At 33.5% G+C, this 26549-nt stretch overlaps 1 protein-coding gene across 5 annotated transcripts in view; it reads right to left on the bottom strand.

Annotated features, from left to right (window-relative positions):
- Positions 1-26549, bottom strand: part of mwh (multiple wing hairs) — a 130610-nt gene that overhangs the window by 48091 nt on the left and 55970 nt on the right. The window contains exon 2 of one of the 5 annotated variants that reach the window (XM_064436225.1): positions 11603-11636. The exons of the other annotated variants lie outside the window; for them this stretch is intronic. The gene's annotated coding sequence lies outside the window, so the exon portion shown is untranslated. The remainder of the gene's footprint in view (positions 1-11602; positions 11637-26549) is intronic. 5 annotated transcript variants of the gene reach the window in all.

Here is a 26549-nt window from a genome sequence, read left to right as displayed (position 1 = left end):
TTCGCTCGGGTAAAACCATAATAAACTATACATCTGAACCTTTCTCAGGAATCACAATATCTTTTGGTGAACACCGCATGAAAATCCGTGAAGTAGATTTAGAGTTTATCGCGAACAGACAGACGCGGCAGAGAACTTTGTTTCACAATATGTAAGGAAAGTTGTAAGGATAACTTTATGTAATGATTTACAGATGCCAATATATTTATTGGAACCTGTTGCTAATTTTAATCTAGTCTTTTTATCACGTCAATAACATGTTAAAATCATTTAATGTCTGAAAATCAGCATTATCTTCAACAAATCATTGTGAGGGATATCAGAAGCTGAGACATTCCTTTATTGTTCCCAATTTATTAGAAATAGTATCTCTTAAACTAAATTAAAAAATATAATTTGATTTTTAATGATAATTTTGGCAATAAAGTGATATTTTTAACGTTTTTTATTTTTGTATGGCCGAGTGGCTATACTTTTCTCATAAAATGTATTTTTCTATAATACTGTTTTATATCAATAGTTAAGACAAATAGTTACAGATATTGTCAATAAATACAGTATTTAAAAATATGAAAAAATGACGTTTATATTACAGTACATTCGACTTCACGTAAAATTAATCCCGATCTTATGTAGTGGCAATAAAGGCAAATATGCAATGAATTTCGTTAGTTAATGTGCAGTGTACTGTACAATAAGAACCAGTTGAGACGGAAATTGAGTTCTTGAAAATTCATTGAATGCTTATTTGTATGTGAATTGAATTTTTAATCAAATTGCATAGTCGCCTTCTTTGATATGCAAATTTTATATTTGTCTGCGTATTATTCCGTTTTAATTTTTACGATATTCAAGTTTATGTTCTGTTTTAATGAGTATTGATGAAAACTACTATACATGAGTCAGATTGGTATACAAACTCATGTGGCACGAGTAGGATTCAAACCTGGGACCTTTCGGTTTACAGGCGGGCGCCATAGCCATTACACCACCAGCGCTTCAGTGTAACAGTACTATAGTCTGTCAGCATCAGTTTTTATTATAGTGTTATTTATTTATTTATTTACCTAAATTGGTACAATTTCGGACGTAACGCTAAAAGCATTCTATACCAGTCAACCTTCGGGAAAAACAGAAAGATTAAATCGATATTATTTTATGACGGCCTCGGTGGCACAGTGGTAAAGTTCTTGCCACTGAAGTGAGAGGTCCCGTGTTCGATCCCCGGTCGGGTCATGATGGAAAATGATCTTTTTCTGATTGGCCCGGGTCTTGGATGTTTATCTATATATGTATTTGTTATAAAATATAGTATCGTTGAGTTAGTATGCCATAACACAAGTCTCGAACTTATTTTGGGGCTAGCTCAATCTATATGATTTGTTCTAATATATTTATTTATAGATAGCCTGTAGATAAGTTTGATCCCGTTTTATTCACTATATCTGTTCCAAATTATATCAAAACCAGTGGTTCAGCTGTGAAAGCGTGAAAGACAGACAGACTTTAGTATTTATAATGTTAGTGTGGATGTACATTCAGATAGTCTGGTACACGTTTAATTTCAAGTTACTACTGGCATTCTTTCACATAGCATAATTAAATCTCGATTTTAGGGTTCTGTATGCAAATGGTAAAATGGATCTAGGACTCCGCTATCGGTCCCTCAGTCTGTTTATCCGTCTGCCAGGCTGTATCGAATGAACCGTTATAATTTTCACAGATGATGTATTTTGTATTGCGGTATGATAATAAATAACAGAAATGATCGCGACCAATTGAGAAAATCCTTCTTTTTTTAAGTTGGTTGAAAAATAAAACAAAATAAACATTTGAGAGGACTCCCATATAACAAACTTAATTATTTTGATTGTTTATATAACTAGCGGCCCGTAAAACCATAATAAATTATACATTTAAACATTCCTCAGTAATCACAACATCTATTGGCGAAAACCGTATAAAAATCCGTTCGGTAGTTTTTGACTTTATTGCTTTCATAAAGACATACGCGACGCGACTTTTTTTTAGTAATAAGTTAATGTATAAATAGTACGGAAACCATCGTGCGTGAGTACGACTCGCACTTGGTCGGTTTTATATTTATATTGCGACGGAACGGAGTGATGTCCGTTGCTATGCTAAGGTCCTTAACCTTTTAATAGAAATAACAAACTGTGCATGTAATTATGCAAAACTAGTTTACAATATGCATCGATACGATTACTTGTGTTTTTTCCACGAGGAATTATTCTCCAAATTATTTTTAGAAATATACAACGATGCACAAATAAATCTATACTATTATTATAAAGAGGTAAGCGTTTGTGAGTTTGTATGTTTGAGGCGGGCAATCTCCGAAACTACCGAACCGATTTCAAAAATTCTTCCACCATTAGAAAGGTACGTTATCCAAGATTGCTATAGGTTTTTTATCTCAAAATTTCCATGGGAGCGAAGCACCGAGCAACATCTAGTATATCATAAATAAATAAGTCACGTGGACAATTTTCGTAAATTTTTGCGTGATCTATTCATTACTTTCAGTATTTTTGTTTTTAATAGTTGGTTTATTTACTTCGAATTTCTTTGGGCGAGTTGAAAATTATCCTGCAGTCATTAAAAACATATATTATGAAAAAAGAGATTACGAATGAACGAATTCAAACGTGACTAATCCCGTTACTCTTAAACATGTTAAAGAATTCTTTAAACGAAAGTATGTTGTGTCACTGTTGCACTTTTTGATATTTGCCATTGACAAAAAGAGACAAAACATACTTTAGCTTAAAGTATGCTTTAACTTTTCTATTAATAATATGAATAACAGGGCATTAGTATATTGAAGCGGTGGTGGTGTAATGGTTAAAACCAGGTTCCAGGTTCGAATCCTACTCGTGCCATGAGTTTTTATATCAATCTGACACATGTATAGTAGTTTATATAGACCACCACCTGTTACCAGTGAAGGAAAACATCGTGAGGAAACCTGCACACTGGTTGATCAACTTGCTAGTGAAATAGAGAAGGCAATGTCAAACTACTTTATTAATAGTGTCAAGAAAGTTGTTGTGTTTCATTTCACGTAACGACCACGACCCTCAGCCATGTGGAAATGTGACTATAAAGAGAGAGTAATAGTGTATTTATATACCTTTTTATATACCTTTTTTATTTTTATATTTAAAAAATGGTAAGCCCTTCTGGCATAATAGGGACCAACACTGTTTGAATGAGTTTCTTTCGGCATTTCTTCTCAGCAGTGGTCGTTCCGAAATGCTAGTAGTTTGTAGCTTTGGTAAACATCATTTAATTTAGATTATGACGTGAAAAAGTGCCTGTGAAGGCCTAATTTCTGAATAAATGATTTGATTTTGATTTGATTTATTTTTAAACCAATAAAAAGGTTATTAAAAGATATTAACCCTCTAGGATCTCATTAACGCTAACAGGTTTATCGTAGCATAAAGCACTTATCACTCTGGATCATTGAAGAGATAACATTCACAAACTACTTAACTGTATTATTTTCATGCCGACATTTACACATAGATATATCATGGCTATATAGTGTGAGAAACATGTGCAATTGTATGACTGTTGTGTATGAGATCCGATCCTTTGTTCTGCACCTTAATTTGGAACATCATTGTGTCTTGGCCTTTACGTATAAAATGTTACGTTTCTCAGGACCTTTCATGAGTAAGAGCTAAGTTCCATTGCTTAGTCGTGCTTCGTTGTTCTGACACGGACGAACTAAGCAGATGGAGATACGACGTACGTCAACGCATGACGTCGTCAAAATCAACGGAAAACAATGAAGCCGCAGCAAGAATGGTTGTAATAAAATATTACTTACTACTTTGAGGCTAGCTCAGTCTTTGTGATTTGTCCTAATATATTTATTGACGTGACAACGTCTTAAATTAGGTTGCGGCTGGGAGTCACTTATGAAAAAGTGTAACGCCCGGTAACGTTACGATGAGTCACCGAACGAGAGAGAGGCCCGCCGAATGCCTTGCGTCTCTCTCCCACTCAACTATGATCGGTCTGCCGCGCGTGTAAAAAGACGTTGTTACGTAAAATCTTCGCCCGTAAAACCGACTTTACAGGCAACCATTTTTTATTTATTATAACGATATCAACAGTACGTCCAATGTTATTCGGCTGTGACGCCCATAAGCAAATGAGTATAAATAAAAATAAATCTTTATCGTTTTGAATATTCAGCTGCGTACCTGTAGAAAGTCGGCTTTTTTGGGAATACTGTTACTGTCTATCAGTAGACAAAGTATTTTATCTTTAAATTGCCTCGTGTTACAACTACGAGAGTATTGCCAGTGGTCTATTCCATGGCTAACTATATATAACACCGTTTGACCACTTTATATTCCTCAACAATCAACACGTAATACAAAATTCATTGTAAATTCGCCTCTATCAGTTTCGCATAGAGGTCAATGCCGGCTTGACATGTAGCTAACTGTACTTGTAATGTTTTCAGATTGGCAAAAAAGGCGTAACAAATCTATTTCCTTTCGGAACAATGAACAAACTTTTGTCAAGCATTTAATAAAGGAAGAAGGAAATCTTTATCATTGATTTGTGGGAAAAAAGCCAAATGGCATTGGCCATGCAAATAGGAAAATAACAATTACACACGTATGTTAGATGAAACAATGCCACACATTTCAACAAAGACAAAGAAAAATACACACAACGAGCTAGCGTATCCAAATGAGATAGAACTTTTCCGTATAACTTCGCGGCCTGTCTCATACGAAGCAGCAATCGGCCGTCAATCCCCTTTGGTATGTTGATAACTATCAACTATCAAGGTTTTATACATTAGTCTCCTCATACGACATCTAGGTGATAGCTTGGATAAGCTTGCAAGATGGAATTAAATGTTGAGTGATAATTAATAATTAAAATTATTTTATAAATAAATGAAGTGAATAAAATAATTCATGTGCAAACCTTGCTGTTTATTATATAAAAATAAGACGACCGTTAATGATTCTTCAGATATTTTCTAAGAAAGTCTCAGATCTTTGTCGAAACCTGTACGCAAAAATGTTGTATAAGATTTTCTTCTCATTTTATGATAGGTATTCTAGAAACTCGTTATCTTAACTAGCATTTACATACTTATATTTTTTTGAGGCTTTCTTGTCCGAAAACCTATTTTTACATGACTATCAAAGAATGAGTGAGACGATTTTGTAATTATTATGATCACTTAATATTGTAGACCATAACACAACATTACTTCTAGCGATATCCAGTTTTATGTTGGTTTTAAATGATTACATAATTAAACAAATATTGTTTTTTTAAAAACAATCTCCGAGAGATAGCCCTTTAGCACCATAAACTTTTTTCATAATCGTCAATTTACGTGGAGGGATAAACAGCGCTGGTAGATTCTGTTTTTCTGTCACTTCAAGATTAGAGTGATTTTCAAGATCTATCCGCTATTGCACATGTAAAATTCGCTATTGCACGTGCTTAAACCACGATCTGACTGTAACAAGTGTGTAGGTTTTCTTACGATGTGTCACTTTTCACCGGAACCAAATGGTAACATGTTAAAGTTTACATACTTATGTGAGATAGTAATTTCCTTCAACTTTCCATAATCAGAATAAAATTGCTTTTAATTTAAGTAATGCTTGATTTGCACTACTTATCTATTTCGGGACGTGGTTATAAACAAGAACATCACTTCCAACTAATGATATGTTTTGAAAATATTCATTCCGGCTGCTGCAATCATATGTGATATAACAACTTTGCCTCACCAAGTAATTGGTGTGACTCAAAATATCTAAATTATAGAAGTTTTGCCACAAAGGTCGTCTGTATTGGTCCTCACTATAATCTATTTCTGCCGTGCTCGCATTGTTGCGTTTCGGTTTGAAGGGTGAGAGAGGCGGTGTGATTACAGGCTGCCGTGGAAAAAGATTGTAGGACATAAAGTAGATACCTTGGTGTAGCAGGCGTTGTTAGGCTGTGGTAACCATTTGGTGGGCCGCATGCACAGATTTATATAATACGACATGCCTGTTTACCTGCTTGGCAGTATAAAACAAAAAGTTTTTATTTAGATCTTTTTTTAGTATTACATTATCGATCCATGTACGGTATCAGCTTAAGTTTAGCGCTTTGCGCTCGTATACAGCATATGCTGACCTTAATAATGTACTTAACTTTCTCATTATTTTTCCTGTATATTTTTTATTTATTCGAATAATCGTTAATTCCTTCTTTCTCTGTTTGTTCGAAAACAAAGGGTTACCTTTGAATATAAACATATAAATCTAAAAAGTAGCACTTGTAGGTACTTAATTATTATGTATGTAGCTATCAAATAGCTCTTTAATCTTAAAACAATAAATTTTTGCTCAATTCACTGGTTTTAATGTGTTGCAATTAACTATAGATAGATATATTGTTTTACTGTCTGTCGGGGTTAGCTCTCAAGAAAATTTCGGGATAAAAAGTACCCCATGGGTTATTCCAGCCTAATTATATTCTACTCATGTACCCAATTCAATAGAAGTCCATCTAGTAGATCACATTGTAGGTAAATATAACGTTTTTTAGGAATATTTTGATTAATTTTCCTTTAAAGTTACACATGTATACAATTTTTATTTTGCTCGATTACAGTGAAAAGGTGAATTTGTTAGAAAGTCAACATCTGGAGCAGCTAGGTACTTCCTCCGGATTGGATTATAGAAATGCTGATTATAATATGATGCGGTTTGTAAGTATGGGTAATTTGTCATGTCTGAACACGATAATGATTTTATAAATTGGGTCGAAGATAAGAAAATGTAATTTTTTAAAGATTAAATGAAATAAGAAAAAAATATACTTAAAATCATATACCAAACACCTGTAAGTAGTTATATCCTATTTCTAAAGTTACAAGTGTTGGACAAAAGGAAAAAAACCCCAGACTTTCTATGTTTATTTCGCTACAACTTTTGAACGGCTTAACCGATTTTCATGAAACATGGCTAAGAGCATTCGGTATAAAATTATCTTTGAAACAAAAAAATTAAACGAAAATCGGGTCATCCCTTCGGGAGCTACGATGGAACAGATAAATACACAGATACAAAGACACGTTCAACTTTTAACACCCCAATTCTAGATAATATCGGAGCATTTGCAATGATATCAGATATGTTCATGTGTTCACTAAAAGACACGGTGACATTACTATGGCGGCGGGGTAAATTATTTTCCCACCATAACACTGGTGTGAATTGTTGTGTGTATGTCAGTAGATGCTTAATCTCAATAATTCAGATCGAGAGATAAAACCTTTTAATCCATATTACAACAATCTGACTTCTGGAAATTTATGGATAAATGAACCTTAAATCTATCAATATTCTATCTTGTAGTGAAGCGATGGTGGTGTAATAGTTATAACGCCCGCTTGTGGATCGAAATGTCCCAGGTTCGAACCCTACTCGTGCCACGAGTTTGTTTTACTAATCTGACTCATGTATAATGATTTTCATCGACCACCACTTGCTTTCGGTGAAAGAAAACATCGTGAGGAAACCTGCACTCTGGTTGATTATTAACTTGTGTGTGAAATGGAAGAAGGCAATGGCAAACCACTCCATTAATAGTGCCAAGAAAGTCGTTCTATTTATTTCGTACCATGTAATGACCACGACCGTCAGCCATGAGGAAATACGACTATGAAGAGAAGTGAAGTGACTAAACGTGTTAATTTACTTATAAGGTCTTGGAGCGATAAATTAATATAATTATTGTACTTTTTAGTGATTTTCTTCATGCTATAAAAAAGTGTGGTATCCAAAATAAACCTATCCTTTTGAATCAAGTAAAAACTATTTCTGCTCTTTAAAAATGACAATATTACGTGACCTAAGATTATAATGACGAAATCGATGACTTTTTTTATCTAAACAACAATAGCCGTTACTAGGCGCTCACGTACTTAGAGGAGGTTGACCGTTAGCTTTGCTTTATTATTCAAAATTCGACTTTATATCCATACAGTAGAGTGCATAAGTGAAAGCTAATTTGTGGATATAGGCACGCGCTGTTGACACGGTAGGAAAACATGAGTGGAGCATTTCTGTCGTATTGATTGAGCTATCGTAAATTATAATTTTGTTTCTTTTGAATTCTTTACCTTTTTGCTATTGGGAACATCATAAGTACTAATTTTGATTGATTTTGTCAATTCAGTAAATACTGACTACTAGGAGATAGATTTTTACTATTGTATTTTTTACAAGAAAATTTCCGTAGTAAATTAATTTTATGCATCTCATATGTTAGCCAGCGTTCACTATGTGAACGCTCGAAAAATCGTTCTTTTTACGTCTTCATTACAAAACATGGAATTTACTCATCATATAAACAAATAGTTTTTTATTTCACTACAGTGAAAACTGTATTAAAAGCCATTGCTTTAAAAGAAGAAAGCTTAGAAATAGACAGACATATGCGGAGGGTGATTAGTTTTATATAATATTTAGGTACTATGTAGTGATTGTGGTAATTAATGACTCAACCCAAGTTTCACCCTACGCTTCTCTCTCTACGGGATAAAAATTCGAGTATATCTACCCGTTTACCTAATTTCACCAAAATCTGTACAAAATTTTGCGTGGAAGAGTAACAAACGTATATCCATACCAATCTGACTCATGTATAGTAGTTTTCATCGACCACCACTTGCTTCCGGTGAAGGAAAACATCGTGAGGAAACCTGCACACTGGTTGATTATTATCTTGTGTGTGAAATGGAGTAGGCAACGGCAAACCACTCCATTAATAGTGCCAAGAAAGTTGTTGAGTGTGTTTCATTCCACGTAATGACCACGATCCTCAGCCATGCGGGATACGACTATGAAGAATAACTACGAATTGGACTAATGAGTAAAAAATATTATTTTAGTGTATATTTACACTATACTTAATCATAATGTTCTATGTGTTATAATTGTCATCCCCTGTCTTTATACAAGTTAATGAAAAATATTTATATACATGTTACCGGCCAAACCCGATTCCAGGATAAATTAGTTTTACCTAAACTAAATTAATTCTTCCTACATGCGATAGGATAAACTGGTATAGTCTAGGCTAAACTAGTTCGTCCTAAGCCCGATAGGATAAACCAGTTTCGCCTAGGCCAAACTAGGTTATCCTAATAGAAATACACACTCTCAGGATAAACTGGCATAGCCTAGTCTAAACATTATAAAATATCTAGAAAGACAAAATAAAAAGGTAAATTGAATAAAATACTATCAAATGAAAATTAATAACTTCATTAAAACGATAACGGTGAAACAAACAATCACATTCTAACAATTAATAAAGTATTTTTAATAAAATTAAAACAATATAGTATTTTTAATATTAAAAATACTATATTTATAATACTATTTCGGAGATTTAGTTTGTTGGACTCGGCTAAATAAATTTAGACTCGGTCATTCCTGAGTGTGTTTATTTCTAACAGGATAAACTAGTTTGGCCTAGGATAAACAAATTTTTCCTATATGCGATAGGACGAACTAGTATAGCCTTCCCTCTATTGTGGCTGAGCTTCGCGATGAGTCAGCTCACGCGTCAACTCGTGAAGGGGTGCTGCCGGGGGAACTGGTCAGCTCGATCTTTTATTAAAAGTTTTTTTTGTTTGGTTAATTTTATATATATATATATATATTTATATAAGTATATATATTTTCCTTTCATCAGCACTCAAAATCAAAATCAAATCATTTATTCAGAAATTAGGTACTTTTTCACGTCATATTCAAAATTAAATGATATTTACCAAAGCTACAAACTACTAGCATTTCGGAACGACCGCTGTTGAGAAGAAATGCCGAAAGAAACTCATTCAAACAGTGTTGGTCCCTATTATGCCAGAAGGGCTTACCATTTTTTAAATATAAATTTGTGTGTAATTTTTTATCAGTAATATAACAATGTAAGTACACAATAAAGTACATGGTCAAAAGGTATACTGAAACATATTATGATTGTGATCAAGTGCTGATGAAAGGAAATATATATATATATATAAGATCACTAAAAAGTACAATAATTATATTAATTTATCGCTCCAAGACCTTATAAGTAAATTAACACGTTTAGGTTTTTCTTCACAATTTCGATATTTTCTTCACTATGAAGACTATGAAGAGAACTTCATAGTCGTATTTCCTCATGGCTGACGGTCGTGGTCATTACATGGTACGAAGTAAATAGAACGACTTTCTTGGCACTATTAATGGAATGGTTTGCCATTGCCTTCTTCCATTTCACACACAAGTTCATAACAATCAGTAATATAACAATGTAAGTACACAATAAAGTACATGGTCAAAAGGTATACTGAAACATATTATGATTGTGATCAAGTGCTGATGAAAGGAAATATATATATATATATATATATATATAATATTATATTCGAACTAGCCGCCCATCCCGGCTTCACTCGTGTAAAACATAATAAATTATACACCGAAACATTCCTTAGGAATCACACTGTCTAATAGTGAAAACCGCTTAAAACAGAACAGACAGGACAGACAGACAGACGCGGCAGAGGATTTTATTTTATAATGATGTAACGATGTTGTCGCTTCGGCGAGAGTAAAATATAAAGTACTTAGAATAGAAACCAAAATAGCTTGTTTCTTAGAAAGAAAGATTTGCATCGATCTTTATTTTGCGATGATGGTTGATTAATTTTATTTCCCTTATTATTATTAATTTTAATCCTTTTTCATGTTCGTTACGGAACTAATAGGTAGTTAAAATAAAATACTTGGAGCTAAGAATTAGATAAATATATTTTTCTTTGTTCTAACAAATTGTTATAATGAAAAACAGAAATCGAATCGAATGACAGGAAAAAAACAATAGAAATAAACTAGATTTGTAGTGCGCGCGCAGGAATAAAATTTAAATTGTCGTGTTCGATAGCCATTGGCTGCCGCGCGAGGGGTCGCGGGCGGGACGTGCCTAGTATTGTGGTGTACTGGCGTAGACATATTTTAAAATGAAATTATTTAATGACTTTCATGTGTGTCTCTGTCCTCTGTAATTTGCACAGTTGGTATTTAAATAACCCAGGAGTATGGTTACAGCATTGTAAATAATACGATGAGCTACAACAACGCGCGTTGCGCGCGCGACGCGATTTTTCAAACACGATGCTTATTATCCATACATATATATCCATACTATTAATATAAATAGGTAAGCGTCTGTGACTTTGTATGTTTGATGCGGGTATCTCCGAAACTATCGAACCGATTTCAAAAATTCTTTCAACATTATAAATGTACTAATGTACATTCCAAGATTGCTATAAGCTATATTTTATCTCAAAAATCCTACGAGAGAGAAGCCCCGGGCAACATTTAGTATGTTATATTATGATTATATGCTAAATTAGCAATATTTTATTATAGGTATAATTAAATAAGAATATTTATTCTATCGCTTTAACTGCGTTCACCAATTAACTATTTCAAAGGTTACCATTGAAGTTTAGTGGCATCATAATTAACTGTACCATTTATTTGTATCGATGGACAGTGATTATGTACCTGGAACAATATATACAAATTAGTAACGGAGTAGAAAATCTTGATTATTTGCAACAAATTGTGCACCGTAGTATTTTAACAACTTTTTTTCTTTCAGATTTAACTAGGCATTGGCATGCAAAATTATACGAAGTTGGATATTTTTCAATACTACTCAAATCACATACTTGTTTATGGCAAAAATAAAATCTAACAGCGCTACCCTGTGACGTCACAATTCTGGAGTCAAAAAGCATGCTTAATATAATATTATACTTTAATGCAAACAAAACGGTATAGTAAACTGCGTAATTAATAAAGCAGATAAATAAAAAATGATATTTGATTGCCTTCTTTGATTATATAAATATCACTATTAATTATTTTTTCTACTTAAAAAGTTAATTCTACATAATCTATACTATAATTATAATGAGGTAAGCATTTGTGAGTTTGTATGTTTGAGGCGGGTAATCTCCGAAACTACCGAACCGATTTCAAAAATTCTTCAATATTACAAAGGTACATTATCCAAGATTGCTATAGGCTTTATTTTAACTCACAATTCCTAAGGGAGCGAAGCCCCGGGCAACATCTAGTATAATAGATAAGAGAACGTAATAGAAAAAATAAACTAGACAGAGACTAGAAGACACATGGAGAAGCATTAGATTTTTTAAATGAAAAAAGGACGTTATTAAAAACGGAGTCGAAGATGGAAAAATGTTTCGCCATCATCACATTAAAAGAAAAGCCAAATTAAGGAGAGATTAATTCTTAATTGATAGTGTCTGACATACAGGGAGGTCGAACCGATGATTGAAGTTAGAGAGAGATGAAAATAACTCCACTGAAAATAACATTGTTATTAAATGTTGTATGGAATATAGGTACGTATCTTGATACGTACGTACTTAAAAAATAAACCATTTAATCCAAAATCGCTTACATGTTTCCCTAATGACTCACACAAATCTAAGATCTAAAAATCGTTCTTGTGAAATAATATCGAACTGTCATGTTTTTGCTAAACATTTTTACGATCATGCATACAAGTTAGGCAATTCTTTTGAACTGTCAATCAAGGTTTTTTGTCTCTTTCAAGAGTGGCACAAAAAATTGTATTAGCTCATGTGAAGCTCATTGCGATTATCATAAATATTTCGTTATAAAAAAGATGTAATGTTTAAAACAAAAATAAAATAAAAAATTAGTGTAATAATGGTTTTCAGGTCTATCTTCTTCATAGTCGTATTCCTCATGACTGAGCGTCGTGGTTCGTGGTCATTACGTGGAATTAAACACACATAACAACTTTCTTGGCATTAGTAATGGAGTGGTTTGCCGTTGCCTTCTCCATTTCACACACAAGTTAATAATCAACTAGTGTGCAGGTTTCTTCACGATGTTTTCCTTCACCGGAAGCAAGTGGTGGACGAAGAAAACTACAATACATTAGTCAGATTGGTATACAAACTCATATGGCAGGAGTAGGAGTCTTAACCATTACACCACCAAATTAATTCAGGTGTATTAGTCAATGAATGTGTTTCATATGTTCTATAAGGTGATTTTTAGATTATTAAATAGTAGAATATTAAAAAAAATCTTTTGGTTTCATTATAGCAATGCAAAAACGTCCAAAAATAATAGTTATGTCTAAATTAGTAGTATTTTTATTCAAGTAGTTGGTCGAGGGACAACCCGTGCCCGTGGTCTAACCAGTTGAACCAAACAGGTGTACCACAACCGACGCCCGGTCGAAAAGTGCCCGTGAAATTCTATATTTGATTTCAAGAGAAAATCATTCCAGATTTAACTACAAAAAATATTTCAGGTACAAATATTAATAATAATTATTATTAATCTATACTATTAATATAAAGAGGTAAGTGTTTGTGTGTTTGTGACTTGAGGCGGGTAATCTCCGAAACCACCGAACCGATTTCAAAAATTCTTTCACCATTAGAAAGGTACTTTATCCAAGATGGCTATAAACTATATTTTATCTAATTTATAATTCCCACGAGAGCGAAGCACCGGCCAACATCTAGTTTATTATATTTTTACTCGAGCAAAGTGATTAAAATACGTCGCAAACACTTCATTATAAGAACGAATATGTAACATGCGTGTAGATTCCTTCTGATTAGATTAATAATATAAGGTAAATATAGTTGAAAACCTGGTCGACTTGTTAGTCAATGATATAGGATATTTTTCCAGGAAATTATAATCATCCTGCATACTTCCATTTGCTGATGCGCGGATTGTTTTGAGAATCTACATTCAGATTAAAATAATAGGTCGCTTCCTTTTTATAATTACACACGGTTTCTCTTAAACGAGATAAATACTTAAATTGAAAGTTTACTAAACAGTTTTAAGGTTGTTTGTTAACGCTGGCCCCGGGCTTCGCGGCTTCACAACCTCTAATAAAACCTGGAACATGCAGAGGCGAGAGACTGTGGCAATGATGTAATTAATTTAACAACATAAGCAATGGTTATATGTTAATCTAAACATTTAAATGTCTGTATGTCTGTTTAGACAATGAGTGATGGCTCGTATTAATTCTCGTATGGTGTTGAAATACCTAGTTCATGGAAAAATCAATTATGAATCGCATGTTAACATTTAATCGCATACGAAATCAAATAAACAAGTCACGCATCTATTCCTAGTAGTCAAAGCGTGTTTTGTAAAAAGACATTTTATAAAAACTCCATTTACGACGTGTGGTTCCGCCCTAGAATAGGACCACTCTATGTCCTTCCGTGGATGTTGAGCGAAGCGACTAAGGGACACATAGCCAAGGCAATAATAGCATTCACAAGGAGGGTTGATAAAAGCCGATTCTTTAAACAATTAGGGTTACTTTTTACCCTGACCCTGAACTTCGCGGCGTCACAGCTCCGAAAGTTACCTGAGATGGAGAAAGTGTTAAAACTGACACAATCAAAAAAGAATTAACACGTGTATCAAATCATATTATTTCTTAGTGTCGTAGTAGAATAAGATACAATTAAATCAATATCCTAAGTCGGACACATCTCGCTGCGCACGAGTGGATATTGCGACCAACTCGGGTAATGTATGACAAAACTGTTTCACACTTTGCACACACCTGCTTGGAATAACTTGAGATGAAGTAGGTAAATAAAATACTTATTAGCTTTATGTCCGTGGCTTCGCCCGCGTGATTTTCCCACGGCAAAAGTTATTTTTCCGATCCTACGTCCTTTTCCGTACTTTAAAATACAGGATGCAAAATTTCAAGCAGTTTTTGAGCAAATAAAGTTTGAAGAGGTACCTAACGTAAAAGCAAAGGAATAAACAAAATACTTTCGCATTTATTATTTAGGAATAGCTTATAGAATAGCATAGCATATTCTAGCTATGCTTTAGAAAATAAATTTTGGGTAAATTTTCGTAGTAGATTTGAATGATACAACTGAGCAGGATTTACTAAATTTTGTTAAAAAAATATTAATTTACCAGCTAACGGTGAAGGAAAACATCGTGAGGAAACCTGCATTCTAGTTGATAATTTGTCTTCTAATGTGTTTAAATGGAGAAGCGATCCTCAGCCTTACGACTGTAAGTAAACGAGCAATAGTTGTTAGAAAGAGATGAAAAGAAAAAGCGTCAAGAATTATCACAAAATTATATAAACACCGTTCATCAATAAACATTTAAATCAGCTAGGCTTAAAGTATATTAAAATATCTACGTTTGCCAATATAAACGTCAAAAGAAGTATAACTTTGACGTATATGGACACATAAATAAGACTCATACATATTAACTAAACGTGAAATTAGCATGTAAACTTTCACCCATACAACGTAATCTAAATTATGTATTAAAATATGAAAATAATATGTGCTTTATAGATTATTAAATATAAATAATTTACAAGCTTTACACGCGCACGTACTAATTTTATTTGTCCAACGTATATTTGTATTTCCAGCTAGTAACAGTCCTCCCACAAACTAGACATTAGTCTGTCTTTTAATAGGATAGCTTACCATCTGTATGGAAGGAAATTTACAATTTCTTTTTTCAGGAAGGCAGTAAGGAAAAATGTATGATCTAGATTCGAAAGTTTGTAATTATTTAATATATTCTTTCTCATCGAGGTTGTTATTGATAACGCAGACGTGTCAATTTTATTTATATGGCTTGAAGATGACTGATATGTATCTTATGATTACCGCCATCTATTGTCAAGTGTACACACTAATGAATTAAAATAAATCAACTAAAAACCATTTCTAATGACATCGCGCTGTCGCCGAACTCAGACACATACACACAGACCGACTCGAGTGCGCGAACATTGCGAACGACAGTATGAGTGCTTTTATTAACCGCAACGAAAAACCCGTAATGTATACTGAATCCTCTAAAATTAAAATTTGGCAAACTATTCGACGACAGTATGGAACCGACATAATTAAGCAAATTTTAGTACTAGAAATGGTTGTTCAATATATTGATTTCCTATTTAGAATTAAGAAAAAATATGGACCTTAATACTGCTAAAATAGAAAGTTTTCCAAAAAACTATACCTGCAAATTCCACATTGCTTTCCAATCTAACGACACTGTCACGCGAATTTGTTCGGGTGCTAATTAATAATTGTCACATTACGTAATGGCGGCGACTTGTGTATACCTATTAGCTACAATATATGTTGATTAATTGTATTGTATGTGTAAAGCCTGACCTCCATCGCTTACTTAGTCTAACTTAGTCTCTAACTCTCTCATCTGAGCGTGTTGAGCGTCAGTGCCCATAGCCCTTATCTTATGTCCTATGAAGTGACAGGATATGTGAGGATATGGCGTAGAATTACCGGAGGATAACAAGTGGTCCTATTTTAGCGAAAAACCACGTCAATACATTTTTCACATAACGTTTTTGTTTCGATCATTTTTAAGTAGTATCCATTTACGCAATAAAAACCTCATATTGTTTTAAACTGCTCATTGCATGAAGCATTATTACAAATCATAGAGCACAGTCCGTTCGTTTGTATGTAATGGAGAAATTATAGAAAATTACGGGCTTTTTTACGTGTGTGGTTAACTAATGGAAGCGAATAGGCGATTGAGTGTTCTGTTTTTTTTTGTTTGGTAACTGTATTTAATAGATATTTGTGGAAAATGAAAGGAGAGGTCTGTGCCCAGCGGTGAGGCACTGAATAGGCTAAAAAACACAGTGTCTTTTTTGTTGTATTGATTGCGATGTCTGTTTTTGGTTTTTCTAATTTGTTGAAGGAGAATTATATAGAGAAATGCCGATGCGAATGCATGAAGATTGCGTAATTTGTACGAGTGCTTTTATTTACCGCAACGTAGGTAGGGATATGTTTGAAGACGGCAGAAGATTAAATAATAATGATAAAGAAGTATCGCAATGTTTAAATAAGGCAACGCCAGATTGATCTTGATTTGAATATCAGATCTTGATTTGAACAAACCTGTTCGCTTAATCGATATCTTGTAGGCGATTATGACTTATTAAACGTGATTGAGTGTGTGAAGTTACGTAACTCTGTGATCGTAGAAATATATATTTTTTCTATCTGAATTAATAAAACATGTCGACATTCAACAAAATCATCAATACAATATTGTTTCACTGCACTTTTTTGATTACATCAGCAATGGTTTAAAATTTTTTTTTTAGATTTTTTTCCCGGTGGAAACTTGTATATATATCTGCGATTGTGCTTTTTTAGAAAAACTATGTTTTTAACAACATGTGTATAATCATCGCCTTTTCAGCTTCCTTCTTCGGATTAAGTTGTCCGATTTTATTTTTTTATTCTTTATTTTTCTTCTTCCTCATTCCTTCTTTTACTATAAGATTTCCTAAAGTTACAATTTAATCAGAGAAATAAATCCAGTTTGGGAAATCCATGCGTTAAAAACCCCAAGTCTAGAGCAGCTCAGTTTTTCTACCGTAAAAATTTGTGAGATCCATGTAATACCAAGTCGATTGATTTATTTAGTCCCTACTTAAGGGACCTTCTGTCTTAAGTTATTACGTAAGTCATTATCATATCAATATTAAAAATCTTTTAGATTTCCTAAAGTTACAGATAAAAGAAATCCAGTTTTGAAAATCTAGATCATACATTTTTCCTTACTGCCTTCCTGATAAAAAACTGTAAGTTTCTTTCCATACAAATGGCAAGTTATCTTATTAAAAGACAGACTAATGTAGTTTGTGGGAAGACTGTTGCTAGCTGGAAATAAAAGATAATTGCCTCTGCTCCGAGAGGTCCCAGGTTCGATCCCCGGTAGGGTCATGATGGAGAATGATCTTTTTCTTATAGGCCTGGGTCTGGATGTTTATCTATATGTGTATTTGTTATAAAGTATAGTATCGTTGAGTTTAGTATCTCATAACACAAGTCTCGAACTTACTTTGAGGCTAGCTCAATCTGTGTGATTTGTCCTAATATATTTATTTATTTATATCACTTTTATTTGTGTTTTCTGCTTTAGCTACATAAATCTTTGCTTAAGTATTTTTTGTATGCAATTCTTCCCTGTCCTGTGCTTTTATACAGGTTGTGGAAGGAATAAAATTTTTGTATATGTGTTTTTGTTGAATGTTTTCAAAAAAACTTTCGCTGGACTTTAGTTATATCATATATACCTAGTTGAGTTGTACAGCAGCTGTATTATTTCCATTTGACTACTCACCCTTCCTTGTTTTGCTTGAATAAATTTAATCGAAATCCGTCTAATGTTATGCATTTTAAAGATGTGATGTTTTAAATGAAATCCTTGTAATTAAAAGGAGTTATCATATATTTATTTATTATCGTAAAACACGATCCCTGTTTTATTTTAAAAATTAACATCGAGTTGATTTTATAATTCTCACTTTTTGTTGTAGTTGAGCAAAGTAAATGAAAAAAAAAATTACAAAACAAAAATTGACATCAATTCGTCAAAAAAAAAAAAATGGGCTAATAAATTCACAGTCAATTTATAACAGCATTTAACGATTGTAAAATAGTGTCTAAAATAAAAAATAAAAAATACACAGACTCTATAATGACCATTATAAAAAGTCGTTAAGGCTATTAATCTTGACCTGTTTAGAATTAAAAAAAAAAAAACTAGTTTGCATTAAGAACCAGTAAGGTTTTGTTACAGTTATCTTTAAATGATCTCGCGGTGGTCACACGCTTTGAGTCAGAAGAAATATGGAAAACTGACAAATACGGTACCTATATAAGGTATGTTTAGTTGTGTGCAATAATTCTCAACCATGCTAACTGCTAATTTTATGAAGTTTTCATTATTAATAAGGTTTATATGACACTAGTAAAAAAAAAAAACTTGATTTATTATTAAACATAGTGACATTATATAACAACACATTTCAAAAAGTATCGAACATAGTTTGATTCAGATTCAAATTTATGCATTGCAAGTCACAAGTTCGATGTTGTTAAATAGATAAAAATATCGCGACGAATTGACAACCTCCTACTTTTTTGAAGTAGATTAAAAAGCAAGTACCTACAAGTGACGCCCTGCGAGGCAACTTTGTTTTGCTATGATTAAAAAAAAAGTAGTTTAACAAATCAAATAAATAATTATTGATAGTATAATAATTTATCTACAAAAAATATGCAAGACAAGAACATAACAGAATATCAACCGGAAATCAATTATATAATATTTATATGTTAATTATTAATTAAATTTAGATATTCCACTACGAGTTTTGCTGTAATGTCTTGACTAGATTTATAATTGAATAAATAATGTATCGTAATAAATAAAACACATATTATCAATTTGTTGGACACGTCTCGAATTTAAAACACTATAGCAAACAGAGCGCGCATACGACACTATACAATCGAGGATTACCATCCTATTTAAAAAAAAAAATCACATATTTTTTAGACCAGTTTAACTCGTTGGTTCGCAGAGCGTTTCGACCGCTGCGGCTGCGCGGTCATTACAATCCGTCAATTTTCATGAGGAAGGAATCATTCCCAAAATAAATCATTCATAAAATTAACATTACTACAATACAGTCTTGTCTTTTTTTTAAATTTTATAAATTGTAATGACAGCGCGGCCGATATCCAATAGATACTTATACGATTAACGTTATCTACAATTAAAAGTTAAAACCATGTTACCAGTAGTTAAAAAATATGATGTAAGCGATACATTGACATAGCGAAAATAACTCAGGTGTGAAATAAAAATGGCGGCGTGCAGAAAAATTCACTGATGTCATTCGAATACTTTCACTTCGAAATCAACAGTCATTCCCCTGGAATATTGACGATTCATTGTGTCTCCGCAAACGAAAGAGATGCATGTATTCAAATCTATGCCACAGAAAGGGAGAAAATAGTAATTTTCGATTTCTAAGGTTAATAGGTTTTGGCTTTGTACAAAATATGCCTATGGTTGTGAAAGTGATTGCGGTTTAATATTAAGTTTTCTAGATGCCAGGTTAATATGTCAAGCAAATCTTATGAACCATGTCGGTGGTCTATATCAAACTAGTTGTTGCCCGCAGCTAGGTCCGCGTTAGTCTTTGTTTGATCCCGGGTCATTAACTATGTTTATTGCGAATTTCATCAATATCGATCCAGCGGTTTAGCCGTGAAAGCGTTAGGTAGACAGTTTTCTCCATTTGTAGAACATTAATATTGAAAAGATTTTGCATTAGATCGATCATATTGATACATTCCTTAGAACAGCCCTGAAATAGTCTTTAAATGTAATTTTACGGAAACCTTGGTGAGCGAATCCAACTCGCACTTGACCGTTTCTTGAAAATGGCTTAATCGTGCTAATCAAACGTTCGTACAAGAATTTTACGATCGCTCTTTATACGGATCAGCTTAAGCTTACACCACACACGTCAACAAATCAAACAGGAAAGTCAATTTCTGTCATACACACAACTTGAAATTATTGTCATTTGTCCGTTCGTCTTGACAGTACCTGTTCATTATAACAGTAAAAGCTGCTGTTTGTGTCATAAAACATGGTCTTAGATGATGACGAACGAGTATAGCGCAAGGCCGCAGTTATCAATCAATCCGTACATAGACCTTGTTTTGACGTCCGTCAACGGATAACGGATGGAGCGGTTGAGGTCCAGCGGTTAAGGCCGTCCGCCTGTGACCGAAAGGTCCCAGGTTCGAATTCTACTTTTGCCATTTCTCATGTACAGTAGTTATCATAGACCACCACTTGCGTCTGGTGATGGAAAACATCGTGAGGTCTGCACACTGGTTAACAATACTATTCAACACTAGACGCAGTAGGAGTCGTAAAAGTCATGTCAGATGCCTTTAGGTGATTTGAATAAAATCTGACAACAGTGTAGCAATAAACACAGTCGAAAAGATTCAGTAAAGATTAGTTTAATGCTTCCATCCCCACGCGTCACTTTCCGTTGCCGCGTGGACACAGTGTTCGCTATGTCTTTTTGCTGTCTCAATATTAACATTTGTTATATATATTGTCGCGTTTTTCCCGATAAATGATACATCTTGTCTCGCTTAGATGTTTATTGAAGAAGATAGATCGATAGTATTCAATGAATGAATGCTGTAAATGTAAATGTTGTAAAGGTGGAAATCTATACTATTGTTATAAAGAGGTAAGCGTTTGTGAGTTTGTATGTTTGAGGCGGGTAATCTCCGAAACTATCCAACTGATTTCGAAATTTTTTTCACCATTAGAAAGGTACATTATCCAAGATTGCTATAGGCTATATTTTATCTCAAACTTCTCACGGGAGCGAAGCCCCGGGCAACATCTAGTAGTTTATATTTGTAACTCGATCTTAAGACGACAACTCTGTTCTATAAATCATAGAGAATAAATTTCCTAAATAACAGTGAAAACTGCATCAAAATCCGTTCTCTCTCTCTCTCATATTTGCGTGTTACATTTGGAACTGTGACGCTACAAAGGCTCATGTAAAAAAGATTTGCTTATGAATTTACTACCGGCCGCCTACCTAGCATCAACCCTTTTTGGGAATGCTATAACAACACAAAATATAAGCACTGTCCGTTTATACAATAAGATATGTACTCTACTGCCATTAAAAATAAAATGTTGCCTCGTTTTCTTTATAAAAAGTTTCCCAAAAGATATTACACATAATCTAGAAAGTCAATTAATTATAACAGTAGATAAGACTATACATAATGTAAAATTAAGAATAGAAAGCACAGCCCACATACGTAATTTAATTGCAACTTCGTGATTTATGCATTATGGCATACTGTTTAGTGATAGTTATTGAGATATTTGTTTTCAATTCAATTCGTTTATTTCGTGAACACAGGTTACATAATAGGTATAATACATTGGAATGAGCTTCTCTATGTCCCGCCATAAGGCATACGAAATTTTTGTCATAGGTTTTACAAACTGAAGTTACATAATATTTATACAATGATTTATTCTATAAAGTGTCTACATAATTTATCTAATTGTCAGGTAGGTATACATTAAAAGATCGAATACTTAATTAAATTAATTGAAATTGTCATTTAGATATTCAGTAACAGAATAATAAGCTTTTTTGATAAGTAGCTTTGATAGTTCTCTCTTAAAGGTATGTAAGTTATTTGTATTTCAGGTATGTAAGTTATTTGTATTTCAGGTATGTAAGTTATTTGTATTTCAGGTATGTAAGTTATTTGTATTTCAGGTATGTAAGTTATTTGTATTTCAGGTATGTAAGTTATTTGTATTTCAGGTATGTAAGTTATTTGTATTTCAGGTATGTAAGTTATTTGTATTTCAGGTATGTAAGTTATTTGTATTTCAGGTATGTAAGTTATTTGTATTTCAGGTATGTAAGTTATTTGTATTTCAGGTATGTAAGTTATTTGTATTTCAGATATGTAAGTTATTTGTATTTCAGGTATGTAAGTTATTTGTATTTCAGGTATGTAAGTTATTTGTATTTCAGGTACGTAAGTTATTTGCATTTCAGGTACGTAAGTTATTTGTATTTCAGGTACGTAAGTTATTTGTATTTCAGGTATGTAAGTTATTAGTATTTCAGGTATGTAAGTTATTTGTATTTCAGGTATGTAAGTTATTTGTATTTCAGGTATGTAAGTTATTTGTATTTCAGGTATGTAAGTTATTTGTATTTCAGGTATGTAAGTTATTTGTTATTTTGCCGTTGAGATTAAACAATAGTGGGAAAAATGTTCATACATTACGCATAAGAATCAGAGACAACAATCATCGAATTTGTGTCCAGAAATTATGAATTACACAAAGTTCATGAGTACCTAGATTAGCATGAATATTTGCCAGAATGTAATCGTATCAATAATGTTGAAATTTTTTGGAAAATATTTTATACGCACATTTTACATATGATAAAATATGTCTTACAGAATACGCGATAAAATAATGACCAGACTTTACTTCCTTACTTCTAAGAAATGAAATACACGCGGGCGAAGCCGCGGACAACAGCTAGTGTCAAAAATAAAAATATTTACAATTTCAATGTATCGTTTCATTGATTATCGTAGGGAATAAATCGATAAATAAACATATTAGGACGAATAACACAATATGTGTGACTCGTTTGTACTAATATATATTTTTATTTATTATTATTTATAAGGAAGAATATGAAAGAACTTCATTGGTGAAGGTCAGAGGGCTCCCTAAGCTTGTATGTTGTCACCATCTCATCCTGTAGTTACGCCACAAAATACGCCTATATCAATCCCAATGAATTTAAATAACAAACGAACACCGACTCTATACTTTGCATAAAAGCACACACATAAAATCAATGACTTATATGTGCAATTATTTCCTTAAGCGACGGCAGATGTATCCCTAAAGCTAAACCACTATAGCTGTGCATACGGTAGCTATGCCAGGATATATAAAAATATACTAAGCATATTACAAGTCGGATATATGTTATTTACGTCGCCTATTTCATTATACAAATGCAGTATTAATCTTTATCCCTTAGAGAGTAAACTAAGCCACAAAAAAGAATTACGTCACGGAAATAACAATGTTGAGGCGTGGACAGAAACTCGCGCATTCGATTCTTCATAACATTGCAAAGAATCTCCAGGAGTATGGTCTCCTGGTATGGTCACGTCCACACCAGCAAGTTACGTAAGAAATTTCCAGCTATGTTGTTCCCATCTGGCACTCGGTCCGAAAACAACAAACCCAAGAAGTGCTGGCTAGATGATAACTGATCAATCAATGACGAATGAAAAAATCAATGACGTGTCATTGGTCTGAAAACTAAGAATGTCGAATGTGCGAAGTGGAGGAGAAAGAGTAGAAAAGCAGACTCCATCCGTCGCTCTATGGCTAAAGAAGTAACCGGGAAAACGTTCGTAAGAGAGATGTAATATTGTTTATATCTTACGAAGCTATGGAATCGCGGTTTTATAACTGCAGGCCTTGCTCCATGGCTTTAGCATATAAATTGGAAGCTATTTTAATATTCTATTATATTCAAATTAGAAAATGGCGGATTCCTGTCATATCGTAAGGGGTTCAAATAACTTGAGGTAATTCCTTGGCCTTTTATGGGAAGTTCAATTATGTCAGGCTTGTACTGAACACCGGCGTTTAATTTGTATGCTTTAGGAATTTGCACTTAATAAATTAGGTGTAATATTGAAAATGATTTATAAAATGTAGGTAAAGACTTTTAATGGTAGACAAATATGAAGCTATGAAGTAGCATAACTTTTATATAGTTAAATATTGACTCCTATATAAATCTGCCTCTGGAATCACTCTATCTGTTTAAAAAACCCACATCAAAATCCGTTGCGTAGTTTTAATGATCTAAGCATACATAGGGACAGACAGCGGGAAGCGATGTTTGTTTTATACTATTTAGTGAAGACGAAATTTGAATTGTATTTCTTTAATACCTATAGTACGCTTACGGTAAATCTTTGACGGCTTCAAACAAATATTTTGATACGCTTATTTACACGAAGCTGTGGTGATGTAAAGGTTATGACGTCCGCCTGTGTATCGAAAGGTTCGAATCCTACTCATGTTACATGAGTTTAAAAATCCGATCTGACTCATGTATAGTAGCTTTCGTCGACCACCTTGTAACAATAACTCTCATTTGTTCGCAGTCGGGAAACAGCGGCCCAGTCTCCGTACAAAATATGGAGAATTGCCCGTTTTATGTCCTTACGGTATTTCTTGAAATGTAAAAACATACCGACACACCGACTCGTCTCGTATGTAACCGTTGTACAGTCAAAATAACGCTTCTTCGTCCAACTGTTTGGGAAATGTGACATCTACCAAGCCACGTGATGACCATTGGGCCGCAGAGGACGTCAATGGTATATCAAGTGGAGGCGAAAAAGTAGGAAAGCGGTCCCTGGGCTCCGACGCTCAATGGAACCGAAGTAACCGAAAATGCTCAGATGAGAGAGATAGTTGCTGCTGCTGTTGGCAACAGCTACTAGTAATATACATAGGTATATCACTTTTCCATACCTGATACAATAGGTATAATTCATACAAAGTAATTGTGACGCTCTTATTAAAAAAATATATGGCAGAAATCAGAGAAAAATTGAAAATATCCCCTCGACTTCTTATATACATTGATGACGACTAAAAAAAATCCTAAAGTTAAACATAAATCGCAATCAAGCGAACAGTTGACGATTTAATCTCTGATCTGCATCAGGCACGGACCGTTGGACCTCGGCTGACCGAAGCATACCGTTTTAACAACTATGCTGCGTAGACACCCGAGCCAATTAGACGACATGCGAGGGACTTTTACATTGCAATGGGAAGGGATTTAGAGAATGGTTCTAGAGAATTGTTTTTAGAGCACAAGTCACGATAATGAAGTAGATGTATGGTTTCTATTTAGAGCTCCGAAGTAAACAAGGAACTATACTTTCTCTTTTTTTTTACTAGCTATTTGAGTCCCACTGCTGGTTAAAAGCCTCCCCTAACTTCTTCCACGCATTCCTCCATTTCTTTATCAGTCAATCATTAGACCAAACAGAGTTGAATAGCCTTTAAACATATGATGCCATCAAAAACATGCTGCAAAAACCCCGTCTCGCAACTCAGTTTTTCTACCGTAAAAAGTAGTCAGATATAAATTAGTGCACAAGTGAGTGAGTGAATATCAAGTCGATTAATTAATTTAGCCCCTACTCAAGGGACCTTCTGTCAGTTAATACGCAAGTTATTATCATATCAATATTTAAAATCTTTTAGGTTTCAAATAAATAGATCTAGAAAACTAGACCGAAATTACAAAATATTTAAGTTTTCCTTTAATTTAGACACTAAACACTAATTGTATGTGTTTAGTGTCTAAATTAAGCATAATGTAATTTGAAGCTTCTATATCTTCCAGATGTGCCTTCGGCTTTTGATGATCAGTCAGTGAGTGAGTGAGTGACAAAATCAAGAATCTTTAACAAGTTAAAATTCTTAAACTACTGGTTCAAATTGAATGAAATTTTAAATGTACAGTGTTAAAACAATACCCGCTTAGTTACTGAAAATGCAGGCTTCCTGATTTATCCACAACGAAGTTATTGGGTTCGAAATTGACCTGAATTGCTTCGAGAAAAGTATGGTACGGCCGTTTTCTTGCTCGACTTGTGGGGGCATTGCCGTGCCCCCAGATAAGTGTCCGAAGTCAATTTGATTTAGGGTACCGTTTTGTTATTGAAGTCGTCCTGTTCTAGGGCGAAACCACACGCCACGAAGATAGGCAAAAAGATACTTATCATCATATGATGATATAATATGGAATTCTACGACAAGAATGTTCTACACAAAACAAAACAAATAGTCGATGGCCAGGTGTAGTGTCTGTCCTGTGGTATGTTTTCTTTT

The sequence above is a fragment of the Plodia interpunctella genome, chromosome 11 (assembly GCF_027563975.2).
Source record: "Plodia interpunctella isolate USDA-ARS_2022_Savannah chromosome 11, ilPloInte3.2, whole genome shotgun sequence".
NCBI classification, from domain to species: domain Eukaryota; kingdom Metazoa; phylum Arthropoda; class Insecta; order Lepidoptera; family Pyralidae; genus Plodia; species Plodia interpunctella.
This window is presented reverse-complemented; position numbering and strand designations above follow the sequence as displayed.